The sequence below is a fragment of the Prunus persica genome, chromosome G4, assembly GCF_000346465.2.
Source record: "Prunus persica cultivar Lovell chromosome G4, Prunus_persica_NCBIv2, whole genome shotgun sequence".
In the NCBI taxonomy this organism is placed as follows: Eukaryota; Viridiplantae; Streptophyta; class Magnoliopsida; order Rosales; family Rosaceae; genus Prunus; species Prunus persica.
The window spans coordinates 12,638,157-12,649,835 of NC_034012.1; the positions used below are offsets into that span (position 1 = coordinate 12,638,157).

General features: G+C 38.3%; 2 pseudogenes; both read right to left on the minus strand.

Annotated features, from left to right (window-relative positions):
- On the minus strand, nt 6,010–8,501 carry LOC109948632 (annotated as a pseudogene).
- Nucleotides 8,191–10,832, minus strand: LOC18780961 (annotated as a pseudogene).

The following is an 11,679-nucleotide window of genomic DNA, read 5'->3' on the forward strand; positions in this document are numbered from 1 at the left end:
TGTTCAAATGGAAAATGCATTTGGTTAAATAAAACATGACGGGACGTGTAAACACGACCCTTGGAAGGATGTAAAGAATGGTAACCTTTGTGGTGAGAACTGTATCCAAGGAAAACACATTCAAGAGTGCGGTTGGTGAGTTTATTTTCAGTGTATGGTCTAAGATAAGAGAAACAAGAACACCCAAACACTTGGAGATGAGAGTAGGAGGGAGGATGTTGGAAGAAACGAGTGTATGAGGTGTCCTATTGAAGATTAGGAGTAAGCAGGAAGTTGATGAGATGGACAGTAGTGAGGGCAGCTTCAACCCAGAGATTGTAGGGAGTGTGAGAAGTGGTAAGGAGGGAACGGATCATGGTGGCAATGTGTCTGTGTTTACGTTCAACTAGGCCATTTTGTTGGGAGTATGGGGACATGAGAAACATTGGTGGATGCCTAGTTGACTGCAAAGATCAGAGGAAGCATTATTAACATATTCAATGCCATTGTCACTTTGAAGGATTTGCATAGTGGTGTGAAATTGATTTTCAACCATGACAAGAAATGTTTGAAAGTGAGAAAATACCTCTTTTTTACGGTGCATAGGATAGATCTTGGGGTAACGGGAAAAGTCATCTGTAAACAAGACATAATAAAGATAACCAGTGACAGAAATGACCGGCGACATCCATACATCAGAGCGAATTAAATAGAAGGGAGATAGGGCAAAAGTTTTATTACTAATAAAGGATAGTTTGGTGGATTTTCTAAGTGCACAATCCATACAGAAAGCATGAGCGACTTTAAAGCCTAGAGATGACACTAAGTGAGAGAGCACAGGATGGGATGGATGGCCAAGGCTACAATGCCAAGCAGGAGAGTGCACGGTTGTAAGGGCACTGAGGACGGTGAATGAGTGAGAGGAGAGGGAAAGTGGGTAAAGACTATCTTTCAAAGGGCCCTGAAAGAGTAACGAACCATTACGTAAGTCATAAATTTGATAAAAGTCAGGAGTAAAGACAAAGAAAACTAAATTATCACGAGTAAAACGGGCAACATAAAGAAGAATGCAAACTGATTTTTAAGCAACCACAACGGTTTTGAAGCAATAAAGACGACGGAAATTTCCCCTCGTCATTTTGTATTTTTGTAGTAGTGATCCAGTAGAAGTGGAAAGGAATTGCTGTAAAGTCAGAGCCCTGCATCATTTTATGCGGTGTGAGAAGCATGTAATGTATGTATTAACATTGGCTGATGAAGTGGGTTAATTTGCACCTTCTCTAAGTCTACAGACAACAAGTCCTCTAACCAAGCTTAGAACTTCATAAACGAGAAAATCGATTTAGAAGTAAACCCCCACAAAAAATAATTCAGAGAATGAAAAAAGAAAGAAATTGAAACTCTCCATATGCAGACTTTTCCTTTTGTGTTAGACTTCTGTACGCAGATCTTTCCCCCTTTGTTGTTTCTGTTCCTGTCCCTGTTCCTTGACTGTTCTGTTCTTTTAATTCCGTCACATCAGTTGTGAACTTGGCCTCCACTTGTGCAAATGGTTGAAATTGAAACTTCAATGAATCAAAGAGAGAACTGGGTCTCGGTTGACTTGAGAAACAAAGCTAAAGTCTTCTTACGTTGAGTTTCAAAGGGAAAATGGGCAGAGGCAAGCTTGCGTGGTGTGTTGGTTAAAAGAGCCAACAGAGATTGCATATATGCATATAGCTGAGATTTGTGGGACACCATTATAGGGCTCATTATGGATTACATTTTAATTATTTAAACCGTTAGTTTTTAGATATTCTCTCAAAAATTATCTCTACAAAAAAAATCACTGGAATCTGAAACTATTTGTTTAGTGGCGGATCCAAACTTTCGTTCATCTTGGGGCTTAAAAAAAATCCAACCAATATATGGCCAAACAAAAAATATTTGGGCTTAAAGTGAACTTGGTGGCTGAGTTCTCCACAAAATTATAGAATGAGTGAACTTGGTGGGATCTCTATTCTTCTTTTATAACATAGGGTTTTTCTTTTTTAATATACGCTTTGGGCTTGTATATATTGGATGGGCCATGTGGGGGCTCCACCTAAGAAGAACCTAAAAAAATTTAAAAAATGTGAGTTTGGGTGGGATTATATGGCTGCAACTTTTTTGCAAGCCAATGTATTTGATCACTTAATTAGATGCCTTAATGATTTTCAATTTGCGTGATTTGTTGCAAGGATGATAATCTATAAATGTAGACTTGAAAAATAAACAGCTTGGATATTTGAAAATAAATTCGTAAATGGGCTATATATACACAAAAATTCTCCTATGTAGACATCCGAACGTTATAATGGTCCGGATGCCATGTATTTTCTATTATCTCTCCTTGTTTTCCTGCCTGTTTACAATAGCATCTGCACGATAATAACGTGCGGACATCTGGATAAAAGAATAACTAAATATATTAGGCAAAAAGTCACTTTTGGTTCCTGAAGTTTACCACTTTTACTACTGGTCATTGTCGTTTTAATTTCGTCACTTTTGTCCATGTAGTTTTCAATTTGAGCAATTTAAGGATAATCCTCACTTTCTGTTAAATTTTTTAACTTCCGTTATATGTGGAGGGGCAATTCGGTCCACAAATTATTAAAAATTCATTCCTTCTAAAAAATTAGTTTTAATATTAAACAAAAAAATAATTTAATTCCCCATCCCTTATCGGTTGAAACCCAAGCCCATTGAAAAGCAAAGGTTTTTTGAACCTATGGTTCTAAGTAGGGGTGGGCATCGGGATTGGAAAATCGGAACACCGAACCATACCGGATGGAAAAAATCGAAAGAAAAACTAGTTAATTAAAAAAGTCAACAAGCCAGCATCAAACCAGACCAGACCAATTCGAATCGATTCCAATTTCAATTTGACACCGCACCAAACGGAACCGAATATGACCGTACCAGTTGTGTATAATTTTTTTTTTAACAAAATTATTTAACTCTAATGCTACATTTTTAATCTCATAACTAATATTTCCCCAAGCCCAACTTCAAAACATCTATCTTTTTTAGGCCCAATATCTCTTTTTTTGTATGAAATTGGATCATTTGTTAATTTTCAAGCCCAAAAAATAAAATTTTATTTTGAATTTGTATAAATAAATAAAAAAGAGTTAAAAAAAATTAATAATAATAATTCGATCCAAAACCCGAAAAAACAAAAACCGAACAAGAACCGGTTCAAACTAGACCGCCGTTTCAACAAAAAATTTCACTAAAACCAAACCGAACTTGACCGGTTAAATAGTACTGGTTCCGATTTCAATTTGAGGTGAACACCTTACCCAATCGGACCACACCCAACCCTAGTTATAAGCCTTGAAGGCATCGTGCCAAGAGAAGCATATGTGCTAGGCCGCAATGTCTTCCCAATCCTCTTCACTTACCACTTTCCCTCTCCTGAAATCCCTTATTCTTCTTTTCTCATCCAAAATCTCTCTCCCCCAATTGAATTTGGCATTCCCTTTCAGAAGTAAACCCCCACAGAAAATAATTCAGAGAATGAAAAAAGAAAGAAATTGAAACTCTCCATATGCAGACTTTTCCTTTTGTGTTAGACTTCAGTACGCAGATCTTTCCTCGTTTGTTGTTTCTGTTCCTGTCCCTATTCCTTGACTGTTCTGTTCTTCTAATTCCATCACATCAGTTGTGAACTTGCGACACTAGCTTCCCCATGATCTGCGTTAAACGAATACCCAAAAGGCTATTAAAACGTGGCCTCCACTTGTACAAATGGTTGAAATTGAAACTTCAAATGAATCAAAGAGAGAACTGGGGTTCGGTTGACTTGAGAAACAAAGCTAAAGTCTTCTTGTGTTGATTAAAAAAGTCAACAAACCAGCATCGAACTAGACCGGACCAATTCTAATAGATTCCAATTTCAGTTTCACACCGCACTAAACTGAACCGAATTGGACTTGACCAGTTGTTTATAATTTTTTTTAATAACAAAATTATTTAACTATAATGCTACATTTTTAATCTCATAACTAATATTTCCCTAAGCCCAACTTCAAAACATCTCTCTTTTTTGGCCCAATATCTCTCTTTGTATGAAATTGGATCATTTGTTAATTTTCAAGCCCAAAAAATAAAATTTTAGTTTGATTTGTATAAAAAAAAGTTAAAAAAATTAATAATAATAATTCGATCCAAAACTCGAAAAAACATAAACCAAACAAGAACCGATTCAAACTGGACCGCTGGTTTCAAAAAAAAAATTCACTAAAACCAAACCGAACTTGACCAGTTAAATAGTACCCGTTCCAATTTCTATTTGAGGTGAACACCTTACCCAACCGGACCACACTCAACCCTAGTTATAAGCCTTGAAGGCATCGTGCCAGGAGAAGCTTATGTGCTAGGCCGCAATGTCTTCCCAATCTTCTTCACTTATCACTCTCCCTCTCCCGAAATCCCTTATTCTTCTTTTCTCAGCCAAATCCCTCTCCCAAAATCCCTTATTCTTCTTTTCTCAGCCAAATCTCTCTCCCTCAATTCAATTTGGCATTCCTTTTCAGACTCAACCCCACCTCCTCCCATCTTTGCACTTGAGACAACGTTTCTCAATTACAGATCCAAGATCAGCTCCACTTCTTCTGGTACTTCAATATGAACTATGATCAAAACATTGTCTTGAGATGCTTTTGGATTTGAATATATTATGCAAGTAATTGAATTGAGAGGTGTAATCTGATGGTGATCATGGTGTCACATGCAGGTCACGTGAACAAACAAGCACAAGAGCATGGGGTTTGGCCGTTTTGGGTGGCTAGGGTGGTGGTTGGGTTGGAGGGAGGTGGTGGCTGGCGGGGCTTGGGTGGGGCTGTTGGTAGGGGTTGGGTTGGGGTTGGGAGGAGAAGGAGAAAAATTGAGGATTGAATTGCTCAAATTGAAAACCACAAGGACAAAAATGACCAAATTGAAACAACAGGGACCAAAATGATAAAAGTGCCAAACTACAAGAATCAAAAGTGTATTTTTGCCTATATTTAATACTTGAAATACAATTTCATAATTTTCATCTTAGATTAAAGTTCTTTTATTTCGTTTGATTTAGTGAGTGAATTCAATCCAAACTTATAAAGACTCTTGTGTACTTTTTTTAAGTGGCTAACTTTCATAGACTTTTTAGAGTTTTAATGACCTTAATCTCAATGACATACTTTCATAGAATTTTATAGACTTTCATAAAGTGTGTCATACAATTTAATAGACTTTTGTTATTCTTGAATTTCAATTCATTACAAACCTTGATAGTGTGTGCAGGAGCAAATTTCCCCACGAGAATATTCGGTTCGGAAGATTCCCCTTTCTTCTTCGCCGCCTCTTTCTCCTTGCAAAATAGAACAAATAAGAGGACCACACCCGGGGGGTGTTGGCCAAAGGCCCTCCAATGCCTAAGTCAGTTCAATCGATCCGTAGGAAACGATAGCTAAAGTAGGGTACGGGATGTGTTTATAATATAAATTGGGCGGCCGGAGCCTTATGTAAAAGAGAGAGAGAAAAGAGGTGGCTAGGGTTTGAGAGGAATTTTCTGCAGAGTTTTAGTAGTAATTCTCACGTACCTCAACCCTTGTGTGCGGCTATGCTTTTATAGTAGTCTCGGAGGCTAGGGTTTCAGAGGAATAATTCCGTAGATGGAAGGGAATTATTCCTCCCCTTTTTGGAATTAATTTGATTAATTAGGAACTTGATTAATTAGGGTAAATCAAATCCCTAATTATGGTAGGCATCAAATCAAATCCTAATTCAATTAGGTAACTCCTCATTTAATTGGGGATCGTGGTAATTAACCAAATCAATTCTCAACCTAATTAGGTAACGTTCAATTTAATTGGGTAATTCCCAATTAAATTGAGTAACTCCCAATTAGGTTGATTAATTCCCAATTGGGTCAAATAATCCCCAAATGGTAGGAATTATTTGACTTAGGGTTTGATTTAATTAGGTTCCCACAGTGTGTATGGGAGAGAACCCCCTTCCCTTTCCTTAAAGGATCGGATTTGAACTAGGAGTGGCAATTTCTGTTGTGAAGGCTGCTGCAGTGAATTGCAGAGCAAAATATGTAAGAGTAGCAGCACTTGTGAAATAGTAAACATAGGAGGACTTGTTGCTGTTAACAGCTCCCCAGAACAGAAGGCAAGCTGCAATTATTGAGAAAGTCATGGCAATGGTGTCTGCGATGATGAACAGTTTGAGATATTTGCTTGATTCCAGAAGAGCCACCCCTTTGTCTGGACCAATATTGTTGTTGTAGCCTCCAGGCATTGTGAAGGCCGCTGTAAACGTCACAGTTGTGATAAGTGTTGCAACCATTAAAAGGGTCTGCCCCATTTGTTTGTAAGTTTGCACTGCATTGGCTTCTTCTTGGTCTGCTCTTGAGAGAATCTTGATGCTGTCCAACCAAGAAGTCGGTGTCCGGAGATGTCCCCAAATGCTTGGGACTATATTCTGCAAATAAATTGATTAAGAGAAACAATGTCCATAAGATTCAAAGTTGTAGTTTGTTAAGCATTAATACCCCAATTTGGGAGATGGATTATGTATTTAGTACTCACTTTGGGAGATGCAATTTCTTTGATTGACCTATCGATGTCAATTGCTGTTAGGCCATATTTGTTCTTGGATCTTAGATTCACTCTTCCGTCCCACTTCAAGTAACTCAGAATCCAGGTTTTTCTTTCAATGGTGGCTAGATGCAAAGGCGTATTTCCATCAAAATCAGGCTGGTTTATGAGCCCCTCCAGCTCTTCTGTTTATAGTATATACCTGACCTCATTTGCGTGGCCACCAACAATGGCCATATGAAGAGCATTTCGTCCATAAGGGTCAACAAGTTCTCCCGAATCTGGGCGATGTTGAACAATCTCTCTAATCACATTGGTATGACCTTTGCTGGCTGCAACATGAATTGGTGAGAAACCTCGTTGATCCAAAACATATGCTATCAAAATGTCGAGTTCTAGTAATAAAGAGGAGTCTTGCCTTGGTGGTCAGCTTCTTTGATCAGCTGCTGTTTGAATCGTAGGAGGGCTTCCATGATATCTTACAATCAGACAAAAAATTTAGCTTCAACATAAAAAAAATATATATATATATATATATATATATATTTGCAGAAGTGAGGAGAAAAAATATAAATTAAAGAGGAACTAGCTAGACTCTTAATTATTTATGCAAATTCAACTGCCAGAGGTGTCTCTCTGTAGTGAAAGCCCAATATAGAATTTGCAAGGAAATTGATATAATTGTAGTTGCTAAGGGCAACTGCATAATTAAACCATAGCTCAACATATGTATACCTGTGCTAAAGTATGGGGTTGCTTTATACAAGGCCTTGTTGTTGTAGTAATTTTGGCAGCTGGAAAATTCTAAATTCATACCATCTGGACAACGAAGATTTTAGTGCACTGACTTTTAAATTCTTGTGGTCTATTTGGTACATGTGGTGGAATTGAATCTGCCTAAAGTTCAACTCGGTTGGCTATTCGTCGAAATTGGAACTTGACAATAAAGCCTTCAATAACTGTGTAATTATGACAGTCACGTCTGTTTCACACAGTAATCTGCCGTGGCTGACTTCAAGTCCTTCAACGGAGGTCATTGAAAAACTAATAAATTTTGGATTCTCTTGAACTGCTGTGAAGCATTGCCTGATGAGGTGGGTAAATTTGCACCTTCTTCCAAGTCTTTCTATCTATTGACTGAAAAGAAAATAACCATGGAATTTTATGAAAAAATGAAAGAATTTCAAACTCTCCCTGAAGATGCAGACTTTTTAGTCCTTGGTTTCAGACTTCTGTTCCTTTTTGACTGTTTCGTTTTTTATTTTGGTTTTTTTCTCTTCTTATCGACTGTTGTTTCTGTTGCTGTGAACTACACTTGCTTCTCCATGATTTGGGTCATAGACTCTTTAACGTGTACTCTACTTCATTCGTGGCTCCACTCCAAAACCAATTGGTAATGGGAGTAGCGAAACTCTTTATAAACCCATACTAGTAACTTTCCAATGTGAGACTTTTTCACTTTCACATCTCACACTCCCCCACACGTGTGGCGAATGTTCAAGTCTAACACATAAATAACACACATTGGGTGATGTAGAACACTTAATAAGTAACATTAAGTGTCAATGGTTGAAACTTCAAATGAATCAAAGAAGTGGGGTGGGCTCGGTTGACTCAAGAAACAAAGGGGAAGTCTTTTTACGTTTCTATAAGTTCCCAAGGACAAATGCACCCATGCACCTGAGGTACTATGTTCGTTATGTTTTTTTTTTTTCTTCCAAAGTTAGGAAAAGGGGGGGAGGGGGCGGCCGCACGAGTACCATTAGTTTGGGCCAATCCAACTGAGAGCGCACCAAAGGCTTAGGCCAATCCAACTAACACCCGATTAGTACTTGAGGTACCATGTTCAAGTGCATTATCGTGGCCACAACTACTACTATTGCTTCTTGGACTCTCATGTATGAGATGACTCATTGCTATAGCTTACATGCATTGCATAAGTTGGCAGATCTTATCTCAACCTTGGCATCAGTAATATTGAAATACAAAACTTTATACATCAAAAGTGTATAATATTGTGACAAATTGTAATCTGTAAACTTTTAAACATCAAACTTGTTCATTAGATATGTGATAGATGCGCTGAAGGGGTAAAAGGAGTTGAACTATAAAGTAGTGCAAAATGCACTTATTCTTCATGGTTTGTTCTTGATTTTGCACTTGAGCTTACAAAGATGAGAAATGAAGAATCTGCAGGCTTCAGGTAGGGAAAACATTTTCACCAACTGGGAAAGAGCCAAGAAGGTAATAACATGAAAAGCCGCTCCGACTAGGGTTCCCAAGGTTTTGAGACATTGCTGATCAGGCATGGCAGCCTTAATCCCTGTTTCGAATGCTATTGCGGTGGATTGCAGAGCAATATATGTAAGAGCAGCAGCACTTGTGAAATAGTAAACATAGGAGGACTTGTTGCTGTTGACAGCTCCCCAAAACAGAAGGCAAGCAGCAATTATTGAGCAAGTCATGGCAACAGTGTCTGTGATGATGAACCACTTGAAATCATTATTTGACTGCAGAAGAGCCTGCCCTCGGTCTGGGCCTACATCATTGTTATACCCCCCAGGCATTGTGAAGGCAGCTGCAAATGTTACAGTTGTGATAAGTGTTGCAACCATCAACAGGGTCTGCCCCATTTGCATGTAAGTTTGCACTGCATTGGCTTCTTCTTGTTCTGCTCTTGGGGATATCTTGATGTTGCCCAACCATGAATGTTGGGTACCGAGATGTCCCCAAATGCTTGGAGTTATGTTCTGCAATTCCTATTAGATGAACAGTTGTAGTTTGCTAAGCATTATGACCAATTATATACAAGGAATATTAATTGTGTTATTAGCACTCACCCTGGGAGATGTAATACTAGATTCTTTGATTGACCTATCAATCTCAATTGCTGTTTGGCCAAATTTGTTCTTGGATCTTAAATTTACTCTTCCATCCCACCTCAAGTATCTCAGAATCCAAGTTTTTCTTTCAATGGTGGCTAGATGCAAAGGCGTATTTCCATCAAAATCAGGCTGGTTTATGGTCCCCTCCAGCTCTGCTGTTTCTAGTATATATCTGACAACGTTTGCTTGCCCATTGAAGATTGCAATATGAAGGGCATTCCATCCGTAAGGATCAACAAGTTCTCCCGAATCTGGGCAATGTCGAACAATCTCTCTAATCACACTGGTATGACCTTTGCTGGCTGCAACATGAATTGGTGAGAAACCCTGTTTATCCAAAACATATGCTATCGAAATGTCGAGTACTAGTAATCGTTCTACTGTTCTATGGTCTCCAAGGGATGCTGCATAGTAAAGAGGAGTCTTTCCTTGGTGGTCAGCTTCTTTGATTAGCTGCTGTTTGAATCTTAGGAGCGCTTCCATGATATCTTACAAGACAAAAGTTTAGTTTAAATATTGATTAAAAAAATTGCACAAGTCAGGAAAAAATATAAATTAAAGAGGAACTAGCTAGAATCTTTTTTTTTTTAGAAGAGCAACATCTGTATGGAATGGATACTACTATATTATTTATGCAAATTCAACTATCTGTAGTGTAACCCCCATAAAGAATTTGCAAGGAAATTGATATAATAGTAGTTGCCGAGCGCAAGTGCATATTTAAACCATAGCTCAAACATACATAGCTGGGGAAAAGTGTGACATACCAAAATGCTTCTCAACCACAGCAGCATGCAGGGCTGTTTGGCCATCTGAACCGCCATGAGCTGATGAAGGACTTGACTGTAAAATTTGATTCAGAATATCTAACAATCCCTCTCTTGCAGCCAGGTACAATGGAGACTCACCCGCCTCATTTTCAAAAGAAGCCAATTTGGGGTCAATCTTAAGTAAAAATTCAGCCACCTTGTTGTGACCTTCCTCACAGCTTCGTGTAAAACCATGTTGTTCCCCCTATTTCTGACTCTCAAAGTCTCAAGCATCTTGCTGCTCACGTTCCCAAACTCTACTTGTGACATGGACAAGGTTTCTCTGACCAGATAATTGACAATCGAGAAGCGGCCAACCCTTGCAGCCACTGTAAAGGGGTATCTCCATCTAAATTTGGCTGTGTGAGAAGGGACCTGCACCTGCTATAAATCTCAGCTGTAACATTTTTGTGTCCAAATTGCACGGCGATATGGAGGGCAGTGTTTTCTCGGGGCGTAAGTTGATATAGTAGCATGGGATCATCGTTAAGAAGTTGTTTAAAGAAGCAAACATCCCCTGATTCTACAGATTTGTAGAGCCTTGGATCCATGGCATTTTTGGAACTAGGCAGGCATTACATAATTGTTGGGGTTGCTTTATATATGGCCTTGTTATTGTAGGTAGCAAGTGTGGAAATTTTGACAGAGCATTTACCTTGGCACTTGGAAACAAAAAAAATTAAAAAATCCAAATTCATCTAAATCGGAACAACCAAGATTTTTGTGCACTGACCTCTAAATTGTTGTGGACTATTTTTGTGGACTATTTTTGTTCATGTGTAGGAATTGAATCTGCCTCAAGTTCAACTCAGTTGAGTTTATTTTTAGACTACACCAGAAGCCTCCAAGTTGACTATGGATATAGACTACACCAGAAGTCTAAGACTGAACATTACAACCCCATTTTTCGAAATTGTAATTAAGTTGACAATCATGTCTGCTTCGTACCGTAGCCTGCCATGACTGACTTCAAGTCCTTCAACCCAGGTCATCGTAAAACCAAGAAACTGCTCATAAGTTCTAATGTGTATGTGACAGCCTTGAAACAAAACAAAATACTAAATGAGCTAAAATGAATTTATTAGTTTAGCTATAACTATCTAATGATATAATAATGCCAATTGATTTTGAAGCAACCACAATGGTTTCGAAGCAATAAAGACAATGGTTATGTAGAAAATATATTTCCTTGTATTAAACAGATTACACAAAGTCTCTATTTAAACTGATACAGGATATATATCTACGTAAGGTAGGAAATAATATAGACATGAATACAATCCGATTTACAGGGCTAATTGCTAGGAGGAGATTGTGAAGTTGACTTCCATGTGGGCTAGGAAAGGACAAGGAAAGCTACGTTAATACCACACCACCACCACCCCACAAACACACCCC